Raw genomic sequence first — 17,016 nt, forward strand, 5'->3', positions numbered from 1 at the left:
AGTATCAGCACAAGCCCACCAGTCCAACCAGCCACTCAGTCCTTGCACATTATTTACTTCGGCTTCACATTTCTCAATCTACTGTCCTATACTCACATAGAAAGCCAAACGTTCTATGTGAGTATAGGACAGACTTCAAAAATTTGAAAAAGATATCAATTTACCTTCATCTTTTTTTTTTTTTTTACATATAAACCCTCAGTCCCCAGACAATGAAGGAATAAGGAACCAGATCCATATGTCCCTCAAAACCAGGACAAAGTAATGCACTTGGAAGAGAAGATGGGAAAGGGAAGAGTTAACTGGGTTTATAATTGTTTCCAGAGAGCAATTATTCAGTCCCTAAAAATGCTGGTAGAAGAACAAAATGGAAAATGAACACGGTCCCAGCAGACAAATGATTAATATTTAGGGAAGGACTATAGCAGTGTTTGATCCAAAAGAAATGGAAAAGAGCATTTTAATGAGATTGGTATTCAGACTGTACAAACTCATTAGATTTGGGCTTTACCTTCTCATAAAAAAATGAAGGATGTTTTGAAGACAGGGTTTTATGTTTGCACTCACTTTATCAGCACCAGTGTTTGTGAGCACACCCAAGCATCAGCAGCACTGGCAGCCTCGAGAAACCAAAGCAGAAACACAACCTGGAGCAAGAGTCAGGCAAATAACCAAGAACCAAACATGCAGCTGATTAATGCTGCCAGAGAATTTTTATAGAGAATGTTGTTTTTCTTTAATTTTCCTTTCCCTCTGCAGCTTTCCTCAGAGCAATATCTGTGAATAATCTCAGCTCCCCAGCTGATAGGGGTGCAGCTCCCTGAGCACAGCTAATATTGGCACGGTGACATTTTGGCTGTTTTCAGTGGACATGAGCAGGTGCAAAGCAGGACCCGTGGGAGCAGCGCTGTCCATCCTTGCAAGGAGGACATGGAGGTGCCATGGAGAGTGCCTGGCTGCCCCACTGCCTGCCTTCAGCCAGGACCAGTGGCTCCTGCCGGCTCCTCGTACATCGACTTTCATGTTTAATAAAGTTGTGGACTCTTGGCTGCACCACAACACAGTTCCCAGTTTTATTTCCCAAGGGTTCATAGCAACCGTAACACACAGTAGTTATAATGTGTCATAAAATAAATATTAGCAAAAGCACACGCGAATCTCCCCCAGTTTGGAATTTACTTGGCATCAGGCGTCCCCTAATGTGCACCTCCAAAAGCCAAAGTTGCATGCTGCTAGAGGAGGTTTGTTTGTTTGCCTTAGTTTTGTTTTTCCCTCAGTCAGCTGGACTTATGCCACTGTCACAGCTAATAAAGGTAAGCACTGGTACAGCACTACCTCGCACGTTGCCCTAATCACATTGCTCTTGAAATTAAGTCTGTCAGCACTTCAGCTGTAAACCCGTATTGCAAGAGCTTAATAACTCCACTGTGAACAAAAGAAAATTACTTCTAGACTCAAATCTGGTGTGCCAGACTTCTGCCTATGGGGTCACATTTTATTTATTGCGGGGAATATAAACAGAGTGCCCAAAATGGTTTAACAGATCAAATACATGAACAGAAACACAACGCACATGTGCACGCACACACACACTGGCTTACATGCGCACACACACGTGATATACTTTACATACCCACCTATGCTGCTTGCATAGGAAGGAAATAAAATCATCAGGAGCTTCTGACTCCTTCCCATCAGTTTCCTCAGTTTTATACAAATCTCAGTCTCAACTTCTTTTTTGAGTGTTTTTTCCTTTCCCAAAGAATAATAAATTTACACTCAACCACCACACAACACTCTGGCCTGAAGCTGAGGCAAGGTAAAACTCCATCCTAGAGCAGTAGCCATTGTTTTATATATCAAAATGTCCCATCTTTGAAGTTGAGTCTTAATAATGTCTTGCAGAAAAGCCCCAGGGCAGAGCCTTTCTCTGCCACAGATTTCTTGTACTACTTTGAGCAAATCATTTAGCTCTCCTATTCCTCAGCTCCATTGCTGAAAAATTGGAATAATTAAATTGCTCTACTTCATCAAACAGCTGTAATGATAAATACAGCAGAAAACGCTCTGAAATGCCTGTGATGGAGATTACCTGTTGGACAGAGTGATACAAGGCTAGAAAGGGGAGCCTTGCACCACTCTAAATTCATGGCATTTTGAAGTCCAGAAGTGCTGTTCTAAACAACCTTTAAAGTTTATTTTCATAAAAATACAGTTATCAAAATAGATTTTTCTATATAAATGCTACATTTTTCATTTCTATTTTCTGCCTTTTTTTTACTTTCTGTTAAATAATAATATATACTGCATCTGTGGTATGACATACAGCTTTGACGTCACAGTTTGGGGTGGCCATACTGGAGCTGATGGGGCTCCTATGATGCCTCTGAACAGCACCACTGAAGACATTTAGCTCTGTCAGGTCAAGATTATCCTTCCTTAAGACCTGCACTCCTGACTCAGATGCTAAGTCACATGAAATTTGTCCACCCTCATCAGGAGGGGCAGGAAATAGCTGCCTGTGGCTTGTAGCACCCCACCACCAGGGTGTCCCCCTTCACCTTCATCCTCACCTCACCAGAGAGGCTCTGGTCCCAGAGCAGGAGGAAGGGGATGCATTGTGCAACAGCTCTGGGCTACAGACATGGAAGTTCACCCTGTCCCTTAGGTGGCTCGTGCACCAGAAAATAACACCCTCAGTGGCCACAGCTGCGGGAGTAGCTGCAAGAGAACCTGGGAAGATGGCACTACCAGAGGCAGAGGATTTCCCTGCAGAAAGGGCAGGTGAAGTTGGTAACGCTGCAGCTGACAACATGGACAAATGGAAGGAAGGGACAAGGGAAGGAAAATGGCCAGTGCTGGATTCAAAAGAAATTAAACATGAAATCAACACATGGCGTAGTTGAGTTCACAGGAGTGACCATCAAAAAAGGATGATCTGTCCTAGCAGTGAGCAGCCACCAGCTCAGATTTCAAACTATCCACCCTCTCACCTTCCCTTTGCCTCGCCTCCTTACTCATGAGGTCTCTTAACTGAATTCTGAGCCTAAGGAAAGCTCACAGCATATATCTTCCCTTTGCTCTGTACAATCTCTACCTCCCCCCATCATCAGCTCCCTTTGGGACCCCATGCAAAAAGCAATAATGTTGGGATCAACTGAAAAGGGTTCCCAGAGCTGCCTCAGCTCCATTTTGATCGGGAATGGCCACAGCAAAGCCACACAGTCTGATGGTGCCCGTGGACTGACGTGGCTGTATTTGCTGTGCTGGCCGTGTCCAGGGCACCAGCTGGGAAAGCCTGGGGTGGTGGGGTAGGGTCTCCCAGGCGCTGGCTCCTATGAGTCCTCCACCCATCAATCTTAGAGCAGTATGCCGTCATGGATAAATAGCAGCTGTTGCAGTAAGCTCATCAGATAACAGGCACATATATTAAAGTACCTTTAGCACACTTACTAAAACATATATTTAGCTAGGGAAAATAATCTCGCCCTGCCTATAAAAGTCAAAGTTTGCCTTTATAAATAACTCCTGGAACCCTGCACGCATCTCAGGAAATGGCGATGTTGTGCATGCTCAGCCTCCTGCCCTGAAAAGATCTCTGAATAAAATATAAACACACTGAAATATAAAGAACAACTTGGTGAAGATAATGAAATCTAGTGAAGCCAGTAATTTACTCTGTAAATCATATAGCTACTTCTTCCTTGCAGTTGCCTGCCCTGATTTACATCATGAACCTTATTTCCGAGCTTCTCCCCGCCTTATTGCAAGCACGGGAGCACTGACTAGAGTGTCTGTGTGCCTTTGTGGCTGGTAAAAAGCCATTTATTTATACTTGTGAAATGTCCTGCTCTAAATACGCCATGTTAGCTTGATACACTTGTTATTTTTCCAGTCTTCTCTCAGGTCTTTCTGAGGAGGGAAGGAAAGGCAGGCAACAAATAATGCCTGTGTTGCACCTATTCCTGTCACAACAGCTGGGAATGGGTGCACACAGAATGAGTGCTGTGTTGGTGCTGGCTACAGGGAGCAGCCCATGGCACACCAAGTCTCCCTAGTCTCCCCACGGACCCCACAGTCTCCAGCACCATGTGGCCCTTTTGAATTTTATTCATGGCGTAAAACCTCTTCCTATTAGCATGCAAAGACTTTGAACTTTTGAGTTTTCTGAAACTGCCCAGAATATCCTGAGAAGGGTCTGGAAATAATTGGGTGCTATTGCCTCAATAACGCTGCCGTGTACACTTGAGCATATGGAAAACCAAAGTAGCACCGAACACTCAGGGGCAAGCAGTGAGCCCCACCGAGCTGCTGCACAGGGCTCAGCCTCAGCCTCATTCCTTATTCACATCTCTCCTTTAAGTCTAACCACTCCGAGGTGAGGCTGTGTCTCCATGAATTCGAGTGGATTGGTCTCCCAGTGTATGTATGTACATTAGGGAGGCATATTATGTGTACGTACTGCTCTGCCTGGCTCTACACAGGAATAGAGACTGCAGGGAAAAAATTAGATCTAGATGAGTCTTTATGATGTGTCCTCCTTCAGTATTAAGATCTCTTCAGGTTTTGTGTATGCGGTAATATTGCTCTCATTTTAAATTCTTCTAGTAATAATTTTAAGAGAAAATTCTTTGAGACGACTGCTGTTGATTTAAAACTAATGTTTAGCCTGTAATGGGTAATTGTATTATACTAAAAAAAGCTGCTGTAAAGTCAACCCCAGTCTGATTTTTAATTTACTGCATCATCAGCTACTTTTATGACACTATTTAATCTGCTGAAATAAAAGTATTGTTCTATGAATATCTCTAACATTCAAGAAAAATTGTTTTTAGTTCTTCTGATCTTGGGACTGAGGAGTTGTTAATTATTATATGAATAATTCCTGTGAATACATTTATTTATATTTGTTTTAATTGTCAAAATACTCAGAGAAGTAACATGTTATGTTTCACTATGAGGACACTTTTAACCCTTAAACAGGGAGAGAGAAAATGCCCATCACAACTTCACAGGCAAGTTCACAAAGCACATTTTTCATTTCCACAAGGTAGGATGGGGAGGGAGAAAAATTCCCTTTATTTTTTTCTGTAAGAACCTGCATCTCACTCGGGATGGTCATGCTCGCAGCTGCTCACAGCACAGCAACTGCAGGGCTGCAAGAGCAACCAGGTCTGCTCTCGCCAGGAGCCTGGTTTGCATTTCCAAGACCCTTTCTCACAGGGGCCTGATCCTGCTCTCTCCTCCCTGGAGCTGCACTCCTGACAAATGCAACTGTGGCACGGCGGTAGGTTTGCCTCCTCCAGTATTAAGAAATCAGCCCCATAGGGCCTGTTTCAACCTTCCCCCCAGCACCACTAGAAAGAACCCCACTGAATCAAGAGGCTTCCCACAGCCTCCACATGGGTAGAGACGAGGCTTGTGATCTACCTTTATATAAATCATAGAAAACAACTTTACAAAGAGGCATTTTTATGTTTTTCTTGCTTATTAACTTCCTGCCAAAATAACATGCGTCAAGGTCATGCAAAATAGCTTTCTGTCTATATCCAGCATCAGTGACCTTCTCAAAACAATACACCACCAGATTAAAACAGCATCAAAAATACTGTGTTGCTCCTTTTCAGATGAAAAAGAAATCTTCATTAGAAAAAAAAAATCTGTCACAACAAATGATGTGGGCTGGTAAAAAAAAAGGGATTTTTTTTTTTTTATTTGTTACTCTTTTTAATAAACAGCAGGCTCTTGTAAAGATTACCTGGGAGATAAATGAGTTTGTTGGAAACAGAAAGTGTCAGGGTGTAACCAAAAATGTGTATCTGTGGCATGTGAGTTGCTGATTTTCAATGTTACTAGTGTATTTATATTGTAGGTTTAGGTTTATTTACCCTGATAAATACTTGATTACCTGTCTGCGACAACTTGGGGAGAAGGCTGTTATCAAATCTATTATAATATGATCCAGTAATGGTTACAACAAAAAGTAAGGTAAAACAAATAATTCTTAATGCTGTGCAACCACCTATTATTTTATCCAAACAACTTCTGTTATCTCCTTATGGTCGAATGCCTATTCCCTAGAAAGAGAGAAGTCTCTTTTTACCTCAATAATTAGCTTGTTTGAAAGCTCCCACAAATTCTTCATATCATAAATTTTGCATTGCTTCATGCACAATAATGCACATAAAATTAAATAAACAATTTAATTAATTTAATTAAAATTAAATATTAAACATATTGTGTATAAGAAGCCCATGTCTGTGATTTAATTGGGCAGGAGTACCCAAAGCAGTTTGGGTAACAGTGAAAAATAATTAAAAACAACAAGTACGGTAGCCTCTGGGTACGAAGAGTAGTTGGAGCTTTCTCCTGAGAAAGGTTTATTTAATTAAAACTAAACTAATCTTTGGAAAACACTTGATAAGCATTTCATAATACAAATCATAATCCAAAAATGAAGCTTCTACATGATACTGGAAAATAATATTAAATAATTCAATTCTGCCATGAGCTACTTTCCCAGTACGCACAGAATAATTCAGCAGACAGCATGTTCACCACCTTTAAATTTTCAGTAACATTTAGTTCATCTAGATAAATATTAGTAAATTATATGAAGGTATAATGGATCTGTAAGTGATAAGGCTGAGAATTAACGCTTTATTTAGGCTGTTTATTGCTTCTTGTAGATATTATGCCAGACGAGGAAAACACAGCTAACTTACAGGGCAAGCTGTGTCTGCGTTGGCAGGTGAGCTGTTTGGCTGCGTTCGCATTTTCTAACCTATTCTTCGACACCTTTCATTCATAATAGAGAATATTATTTCCAGGATTCCATATAACTGGAGGAGGAATAGATTATTTATAGGATGGTGTCTCTATCTATACTTCATGTTGCCAAATGCTAGTATTTCTATACTGCCCGGTGATAATTTCAGCTCCCTGAAAAACTTGGATCCTGCCCAAGATCGCAAACTATCCGCCCGGACATCAAACAGTCTGCCTTGCACAACCGCTCACAAGCTGGATTGCAAATGCTGACAGGCTTTATAGGTCATTTCAAAAACAAATGCTTCATTTTAACACCTTAGACTGCAGCAGCTCCTACAACAAGCTGCTGATGCCAACTGGCTTTTTCAAAAGTGAATGTATCCAAAGAGATCCTAATTGACACTTTCAGGCAAGTGCCCAGCATAACTGAATATTACTCAGGTTTCTGGAGAGCAGTTTTAAAGTGACCATATAATTTAAGTGACCTTTGAATATAATTTAAAATGCTACTGTAAAGCTCAGTTCCTCTCCCACTGAATGGGTTCCATCAATGGGGAAACTCCCATTGATGTTAATGAGGGCAGGAGCGGGTACTTCCCCACTGGCTCCCATTGAATTATCCAGGTTGCTTTTTTTTTGTGGGAGCTTTTTTTGATACATTCCTGCGAAGATCCTGTTAACTGACTTGGAGTTACTTTGGTTCATATCTTACCCACAGCTTTTTAGCAGAGAACCCGGTGATTTAGCAGAGATTTCTGTCGCACAGAGGTACAATAGGGCCCTTTACAGGGTGTGGGAATTTCCCGCATGTTGATTAACCTCATACTGTAAAAGACTGTAGGCCAAATCCTTCAGTCCTCATGCAGACAAAAGTTCACATTGACTTATCCGAAATCTGCCTGCAAATGCTCATTAAAGTCAATGGCATTTTGCTTCAGTGAGGGCTGGGGATTTGGCCCACTGGTTGTCTTTGCCATTGGGCATCGCCAGGAGAAGGGGATTACCACAACACCCAGCCTACACCACGGTCTGGCTTGCCCTAGACCTTGGGCACTATCTTCCCTTCAGCCCCAAAAACTCATGGCCAAACCCCACTGTCGGTGCCAGCCCTGTGCTCTACTGTGTGGTGCTGAGCGATGCCAAACATCACCCCTTGGGCCACCAGTCTGATGGCCAGCTGGGGCCACCCCAGGGAGCCCTGACACTTGGCTTGCCCCACGGGGCAGGCAGAGAGCAGGCAGGTATTAGCCACCAACCCACAAGGCTCCTGTCCTCCCCACTGTAGCTGCTAGTGAAAAGCAGTCTGGCTTACATGCCCTCTGGGACAAGGTAGTCAGTAGTTTAGAACCACCTTGGAGGAGGATACATCTATCCAGAAAATAATAGAAATATAACAAAAAAAAAAGGGTGGGCCGGTTTCTATTTTTTTGTTTTAGCTGTATCATAGCTCAGACCTTCCTTGCCATTGTTGTTCAATATTTACTGATCGAAAATATAGACTACCTACGAGTCACAGCATTTGCCAGAAAGAACGATTATCATCAGAAAGAAATGGGCATTAAAAGAATAGCTCTTCCATTTCCAGATTATAAAACAGACATTCAGAAGAACAAACAGAGCAGAGAAGAAATGATGGTCATTTGCAAGTAAAATATTACTAAACAATAAAACATTGGATTAACTGTTTCATGTATTTATTGTGAAAGAATATATAGAACTTTACATGAGAAACTATCAGTACAAGTAAGAAACAATGCAGTCTTTTAAACAGCTTGCTTTTAAGTTTAATGCTTCCGCACGTAGAGCACACAAGCTCGCTCCCACTGAAGCCTATGCAACAGCTCCTGTTCAGTTCAAAGGGGTCAGGATTGGGCCCTGAGGTTTTGAACTTTTCTTCTGTAATGTCCCTTTCGCTAACATTTCAGCACCCTTGGTCTCAGGAACCTTCATGCGCTTGGGATGTATTTATGGCGTGGAATGAGCGATTTGGCAAAGAGGAACCACAAAATGTAATTGGGGGGGGCTAGTCCTGAAAAATGTGGAGGCACTTTTTCTTTCTACATACATTTAAAAAGAAAAGGAGGGGACAGGGGGGCAGGATAAAGGAAAAAAAGCAGGCACATATTGAGTCCAGTCCTGCATTTGAGTGAAGCAAACCATTGAGCACAGTAGCGAGGGCTGACTGGACCGGACAAAACCTGACTCCATTTATTGTCTTTTGTTGTGGTGTGCCAGGCATGCAGGAGCTGTAGTTATTCTGAATTAGGGCTGGCTCTGGGGATGGCTTTGTACTCCCAGGACCTGTGGATTGCTGAAAATCGGTGCAGCTCTTATCTCTGGATTTAGAGACTTTTCTTCCTTCTAGGGCTATTCAATATAGTCATGTTACAATTTCTGTAACTCTCTGGCAATTAATTTTGTGAGTTTGTAATTAGTTTGCTACTCTTACATAAACTTAAATTGCATTCATTTTATACTCTTTTATCCAAAATGCAGTTCAAAAGAAGGATTTCTGACAAATTTGATATGCAGGTCTATTCTAATACTTGATTTGGTTTACCCAGAAATCATTCTAAACCATTTGCCATTCAATGCATGCTCTAACACTGAAAAAAATTAGAACCAAGTTAATTCTATTATTTAACTACATATTAAAGAGCTACTGAAATTCCAACACAACCATATTAATCCTTTCTTTTTATCCAACTGACCAAAAACTATTTAACACACAAACATTTTCCCAGGTCTTCTTCTAAAGGAAGGAATCTTTGCAGAAATAGAAACATAAAAATAATTGCAGTGGTAGAGTTGATTACTGCTTTCTTAGCAAATACAATAAATGCCTATTGAGATACTTAAAGCACCAGCAGAGATGCATAAGATAAGAACAGAGAAGTTTAGGGCTGGATTAGTGCAACCTTTACTCTGTGTGATGCAAAGGGTTGGGTCAGATGTCTCAAGAAATTGTCTCCAAGTCCATCTTCTTTCATTCTATGCACAGGAAAGAGGCATATTTATTTTTAGTGCTTGAGCTCTCCCTTCAAGTCCACTCCATCCAAATGAAATAAAACTCTAAGACTCTTTTGAATTGCTTGCAAACAGATCCTGAAGCCCTGATTTACTTTCAGCTCCATACACACAAAATTCCTGGTGATTTCAAGGGTGATTTTGCCAGACATACAACAATGATAAGTTCGATTCTCAGAATCACTACTGCTATAAGTGTGGATTTAGGAAGAATCCAAAACAAAGGAGTCTTTAAAAAAAAAAAAAACACACACAAAACCACAAACTGAATTTGGGCCCTAATATGTAGTACTAACAATAATGATGTCATTCATGTTCAGTCACGTACATGTTGTCATAAATCATTTTTAATAATTTATTGGATATAAAGAAGAGCTTGAAGTGTGACAAGCTGCTGTAATTTTAAATAAAGCTTACAAGTAACTTTTCAAGCTCAGGGTAGTGAAACACACTGACTGAGCAATGCGTATCAAAGTACAAAAATCCACAGCAGACATACAAAGCCTTCCTGAAAGGCAGAAGCATGGTCTGGGTGCTGCATTCTCATTTTCACTCAGCATCACCACCATAGGGACTTATCTGGAGCTGGTGTAAACCAGCATACAAGGGAAGAGAACCCATGCTGCCTTCATTCATCTTGTCATACAACAGTGCAACCAACAGGGCTAAATTACTTTAAGCCAGCTCTTCATTCAGGACACTGCCTTCAAACCAATTCTGTGATGGATTTAGGAAGCAGCAAGGGGAGCACCCAGGAATTTCAGGCAGTGGTCAAGAGTTAGTGGATTAAAGAGGATCTGTAGGATCCTGAAGCTTTCTACAGCACCCTGATTTTCACTCTTTTGGGGAAAAACCTTTCATCCTTGGTACTAAACTCCCTGGGAAGTCAGAACTTATCCCTGACTTGTGACTGACTACACTGCACAACCAGCTTACAAGGGTTCAGCATTCCCACTGGAATCAGAGCTCAGGATTGACTTCAGGTGGGAGTCTGTGAACTGTAATTGTACCTTCAGCTGGATGTTCAAAAGGCTACAATATGCAAGGCAAAGAGGAATGCTCTCCTTTCTGCTGGCATTGCTATACGCCTGTTATTTTTGCCAAGATTTATCCTATCTATAGCAATATTCAGGCCACTAATCTATTGTTGTAGCTCAGGCTGAGCTGATGCTCATTTTTAAATTAAGCCTCAGGTGAAAGCTGCAAATCCACACATGCACATGATTTGTCTGTGCTTGCAATCCTGCACGCAGGCACCTTAGCACAGTGCAACTCCCCTGACCTCTGGTTGGTGGGGTTTTATTCCTGACAGGCTAGATGTGAATAAAATCATATGGAGCTGTGTTTTTACAGTTCAGCCTTCTGAGTCCCATCCTGCTGCCATTGAAATCAATGGCAAAACTCCCAACTTCCCTAGTCATATCGGATTAGCTTTGTTCCACGGACTGAAACAATCTAATAGATACCAGGTGTCCTCCATAGAGCTTGTGTGGTCTGCAAGTAAGTGGAACATATTTTAAAAAGTCAAATATGAAACAGCTACATCACAGAACCTGTAATAACCTCAAACTGATATTATTATCTATGGAGGACATAATCAGTACCTAAAATGTGACTCATTATATATTTATATAATACCTCCTATAACAGACATGTTCTGGGGTAAACTCAGCTGCATGTTAAACCACTATGAAAATGGATCCATATTTATGTTCATTTCCACAAGAAAGCAAGGGTCTCGAGTGTTTTTACTTAAGAGAGGGAGCCTCAAACAACCTTATATTAATCCAGAAATTCACTTTAAATATATGACCCTGCATGTAAAGAGACCTATAGAAGTTAAAGGCTGCAAGTGAAGCCTCTAGGCTGCTGCTCTAACATTTAGCTTCTTTCTTGCTCCAAGCTATAAACCTCCACTGTGAAATTCTCTACCTGCTTTTCCACAGTCATAGTGCCTCACCAGCTCCTCCAGCAGCATGGAGATTGCACAGTGCTATAAATGTCCAGACCTGGGCTACACCAAGGGATCTGTCACTGCGCAGTGGGTGTAGCTCAAAAATGTGCAAGGAATTTCCTTGTGCAGTGCCCTGGTGTGTAGGTGGCCCAGGATCCTTCCCCAGCTCAGGTGAAAATCTCAGCACCCTGCTCTGCACCAACACAGACAGAAAGAAATCGCTCTGCCCACTCCAAGGCCTCACCCTGATTCACCTGTAGATAGGAACCTCAGTGCAGCTTCTCCTTATTTTGCTCAAGGGAGGACCCAAATTTCCAGCTCAGGACCCATCACACTGGTACAGCCAGGTTAATAACCCAGAAACACACAAATGGGGTGATCCCAAGGAAAAATTCAGCACTTTCTGGGGAACAACAAAAAAAATATTGATCATTTTTCCAATCCAACTAAAGGTCCTCAAATGTGCCAAGGTCTACTCTGGTTCCTTAGAGAGAAGGACCACTGGGGCTGGCTTTTGAGGCTGTTTGCATGCAGGTGCTCAAGTCTTCTGCTCTGCTTTTACCTTGCAATTCCATGTCTTGGAGGCAGATTCTATGGATGTTCCTTGTTACAAAGTTGGCCCAGGGCTCCTGTGAGCAGCACTAGCATCTGATGGATGGGGAGCTGGAATCAGGAGACTTCAGTACACCTTCCCCCCCACTTTCTGCTGGGGAAATAGGAGCAAGCCTCACATCTTGCAAGCCTTCCTCTTCCATACAAACAGCTGACCGTTGTCTCCTAAGGGCTGATGGTCAGTATGGGCTTGCCCCCAGCCTGGCCTAATGGGAAGCACCTTCTCAGCTGGGGTCTGGGTACTGCTGCAGCAGCCCGCAGGAGGAGAGCACTGCAATAGAGGTGTGATACTCCCAGGCAATATTTTAGGCAGCTGAAGCTGCTAGTGGAAAGGTCCAAACTGACAGCACTCTGCAGCAAAACTGCTGCAGGAGTCAGTGCCCAGCTCCTGAAGCAAAAGGGTTCACATTTAATTACTTTTTTTTTAAAGCTGCACCAGGGCATCAGGAAAACATCAAACCCCATTAAAAGGCACGATCCAATTAGTATTTCATTTGTGCCTGAATATCTTGTGCTATCTCTTGTCTTATCTTTTACCCGTCATGCTCTTTCATTATGGTCTCCTTAAGAGGCTTAAATACTTGTACTTTTCCAATAAAGATCTTGGAAAATACGTTCAAGGGTAGCTTATTTTAACATTCATCATATTTAACAAGACTTTTACCATAGCGGAGAGAACGCGTAACTAATTGTTGGAAGATCTGGTCAAGTTTATTGTGATGGGTAACTGTCGGGCAATTATGATTTATTTATTCAGAGGGAGATAAGGCACTCATTGTTCTCTGGGAAAAAAAATGGGGGCTGATCTTAAAGTTAATATTATTTCCCATGCCTTCCTCAATCTTTTTATAACCGAAGGAACTCACCAGACCATGGTCCTCATTGGCTCCATTCACTCCAGATTTTAGGGTTTAAGCATAACCTTTCCCCAGCCTGGCTCCTGGGCCCAGTAAGGCCGTGCAGGTGCGGCTCCTCCTCCACCTATTTCTTAAAAGGTCTGTTGGCATGAGGGGCCACCTGAGAGCACGGATGCCCCCACAGGGTCCCCAAGCCTCGCTCCCCGCCGCGGGGAGCCTGCGGTGGACAGGGGCAGGATAAGAAGTGGGGTGTATTTTTCCTCTGGCAATCAAAGAAAGGAAGAGGAAATAAAAATGCCCCGTTACTGCCACCGTTCCTCGAGCCCCTGCGGCGCTTTCTCGAGTCTCCTCGCAAATGGAGGCGCCGGGCAGTGGGTGGGGAGCATCTCCATCGGCAGTGGGAAGGACGGTGGACACGGACCGACCCCATTACAAGCACATCCCTTTCCCACACCCCACCCGCGCCGAGGAAGAGAAGTGTCCGTGGTATCCCGGCAGCGCCCGGCGTCGGGACTGCTTTTACTTCTGGCGTGACACTGCTGATCCCAGAGCTCGGTGGAGCACCAAAAAAGAGGGTGAGAATGATTTAAAAAAAAAAAAAAAAAAAAAAAAAAGGAAAAAAAACCCCCAACACCAAAAAGTGCCCTAGCCCGCCTGTGCCCCCGCATCGCCCCGGTGCAGCTACTCCTTCCCATGCCCGAGCAGACCCCTGCGGCAGAGCCTGAGGGTAGAACGGGGCTGTGCCCAGTGTCCACCCCCACGAGTCCCGCGGAGCCCCCACAGCTGCACCGCCGGCACCGGCATCGCCCTGGCCAAGGGCCGCACCGGGTTGGATTCGGCAGCCCCGAGCCTCCTCAACCCGCCCCCGATGGCTCTGCTGCTGCCGCAGCTACCAAAGTTTTTATTCTCATCCTCGTTATCTCAAACTGATCAAGTGACCACGAACAAAAAAACCAAACACTTTTAATGTAAAGTTTGCTCACCTGGTGTAGTAACGATCAGTTCTCAGAGCAAAGGACTTCTGCTTCCAGCAAAGTCTTGTTCTCCGACTTACTCAGCCGGAAGAGCACCATTAGCTACTTTACATAAACTTTTTTAAGTCTGTTTCAAAGGCATTTGATGTAGAGCATAAAGATGCACCTTGCGCGCTGCTGTCAACAGCCAGCCTCAGGCTGGGGCTTGGGCGCTACATGTCCAACTCCCTAACAGAAGAAAAGTCTTTCTTTTTTTTAAAACTCAAAATTTATTACCCTTTTATCAAAGTTTCAGCCCTTGGCCATTCGGCAAAGCTTTTGCCAAACGGTTTTAGATCTAATCGGAAACCGTTTGAGTTGCGTTTTGATCCGACCGCCACTCTGCGTTTATTTCTTGTAAGACAAAATAAAAGTTAAATCGAACCGGTGTCGCCGACAAGCAGTCGGAGCCCCGGAGCTGGGAGGTGCTCTGGGCCGTGCCCCCTGTTGCCAAGGACCCTCTCCGGGCGTGGCGGGAGCTTCCCGCTGGGACCGCTCGCCGTCTCCCCCCAGGTCTCCTCCGGCGGCCTAGGGGTGGGAGGGTGACTGTGGCAGAGGCGGTCCCTACAGCCCCCCAAGCCGCGACGGGCTCCGGACAAATGGTCGGCGAGCAGAGCTCCCACCTCCGCTCAGTCACTTGTTAGCGCTGCCTAGGACCTTACCCGACGGGGAGGGAGAAGTGAGTGCTTGATAATGTTGATAATGTTCACTGTAAACCACTTTGGTATTCACTCGCTTAATTCTGGCGTGGCCTCGAGCACCGCAGGGAGGTACGGAGGGAGCTCGGGGCCGGGGCCAGACCCCCGAGGCCTCCCCCCGACGCTGCCTTCCGGCTCCCAGCGCCCTTCGTCGGAGTGGACGCGGCGCTCCGTGCCCGGGGGCAGCGCATCTCCCCCGGCCCGAGCCGAGGTGAGGGCCCCCCGCACCCACGGCCCTCCAGGCAGAGGGGAGGGAAGCGAAGACCTCTTGTAAAGCTCCCAGCCGTCGGAGCCCGCAAGATAAACATCATTAGAAATCATTGTAATTGGGATTGTGAAATCTGACCTCTGACCCGCCGGGCTACGTGTCACAACCGTGTCTGCTTTGATTCCTCGAAAGGCGGCACAAAGGAACAAGCTCCATGACAGGAGGCAGCGGGATCTGCGTCCCGGCCCGCGGGGACCGACGGGGGGGGACCACGCGTGGCCTTCCCCTCCTCCCCCGCGCCTCATTTGCATATGCAAAGCAGCAGACCGCCGGGCCGCCCCCGCCCCGGGAGTGGTCGTCAGGCCGGGGCAGGGGTCGTGGAAGCAAGTTGTGTCCGACCCTCGGTCGGTGCGTCCTTCCACCAGCGGAGGGAGGACGAGGGGGCACCTGGTGGGTGTTTGATATTCACGTACCACAAGCGCGTCTGCCTCCCGGGGGTCAGGGTGTAGGGGAGCAGACCCACATGGCAGGGAGGAAGGGGAAGAAACCGCATTTCCTTCAGGGCTTTTTCACCTGGGCTAGTGGGTGCTACTCCTGGGCCTTGGGCTCCCCAGTGCCATCCACACATCCAGTCCCCAGCTCTGCTTTCCAGCCAGGGGGCCTGGTGCGTGTCCCCCACCTCCCACCACTCCACACACACCTGATCCCTCTCCTACACAGAGGGTGTTGTGCCTTCTGCTCTTATTTCTTGGCTCAGGGTGGTGCTGAGCCCCAGGTGGAGGCCTCCCCTCGACGGCTGCCGGCCAGAGAGGATCCCTGCAGGGCTGTCGGCCCCCAGCACACATGGGGGACCAGGGTCACTCATGGAGCCAGCGAGGGCAGACCTGAACCACGCCGGCCTGCGCCGATTCCCTCATATGCCCCGCTCAGCTGCCCTCAATGTGAAATCCTAACAGCATAATTATATTAAAAAGCCTGATTTGTTTAAATAATCCTCTTTAGGCTCCCTTTAATCTGCCCTATATTTCTCCCATCGTCTTCATTCCTGACTTGTCCAGCTCAGCTGAGCTTGGCTGGACACCCTGCAGCTGAGGAAACTCCTCTTCATCTTCCTTCTTCTCCAGAGCCCCCCAGCCTGTGAGCCCTCCTATGCCCAGGAGCCGGGTCTGGGCTGCAGGTAGGCAGCAGGTCCCGGGGTCTGTTGGTAGGGCAAGGGGGTGGCAGGAGGGGCCAACAGCCCTGCTTGACCCAGCACCGAGAGCGAGCCAGCATCACCTGTGTCCCGCGGACAGGGGAAGCAAAGAGGGTCGGTGCCCTCTCCCTTCGGCAGGGCAGGGCCTAATCCGGCCCAGGAATACTCTCAGGGAGGGTCATTACTCGATTTTGAAGAGGAAATGCCATTTTTCGCCTGTACAGCTCCAGGGGAGTGAGAGACGGTCGGTATGAGAAGGGCAGAGGAGTGAACTGAGACTGGAGCGGGGGAAGGAGAGGGACAAACTCTCTGTGCATCCCCGACAGCAGCGAGAGGGACACTCAGAGGGGATCTGAATCCACCCCCTGAACCCTGCAGCTACCCTCGGTGACTGCTTTCCATGTGAGTGGTGCAGTGCGCACTTTGAGGGACAGTTTTATTTTCTTCAGTGTGGAAGATCTGAGTTCATGTTCTAATCCCATTAAAAAAAACCAAAAAACAAACAACAAAATAAAATTTAAAAAAAAAAAAAAAACACACAAAAGAGAAAGAAAGAAATGCACAACTTTAGATGGCGCTGTACAACATTTATTTAAGCCCTCCGAGTATTCCTGGGTCCTCGGTCTGCAGAGAAAAGCAGAGCCCTTGGCGGGCAGAGGCGGCCTGGGCTGGGGGGGGGATGGA

The sequence above is a fragment of the Manacus vitellinus genome, unplaced genomic scaffold, assembly GCF_001715985.3.
Source record: "Manacus vitellinus isolate BGI_N305 unplaced genomic scaffold, ASM171598v3 scaffold_22_pilon, whole genome shotgun sequence".
NCBI lineage: Eukaryota > Metazoa > Chordata > Aves > Passeriformes > Pipridae > Manacus > Manacus vitellinus.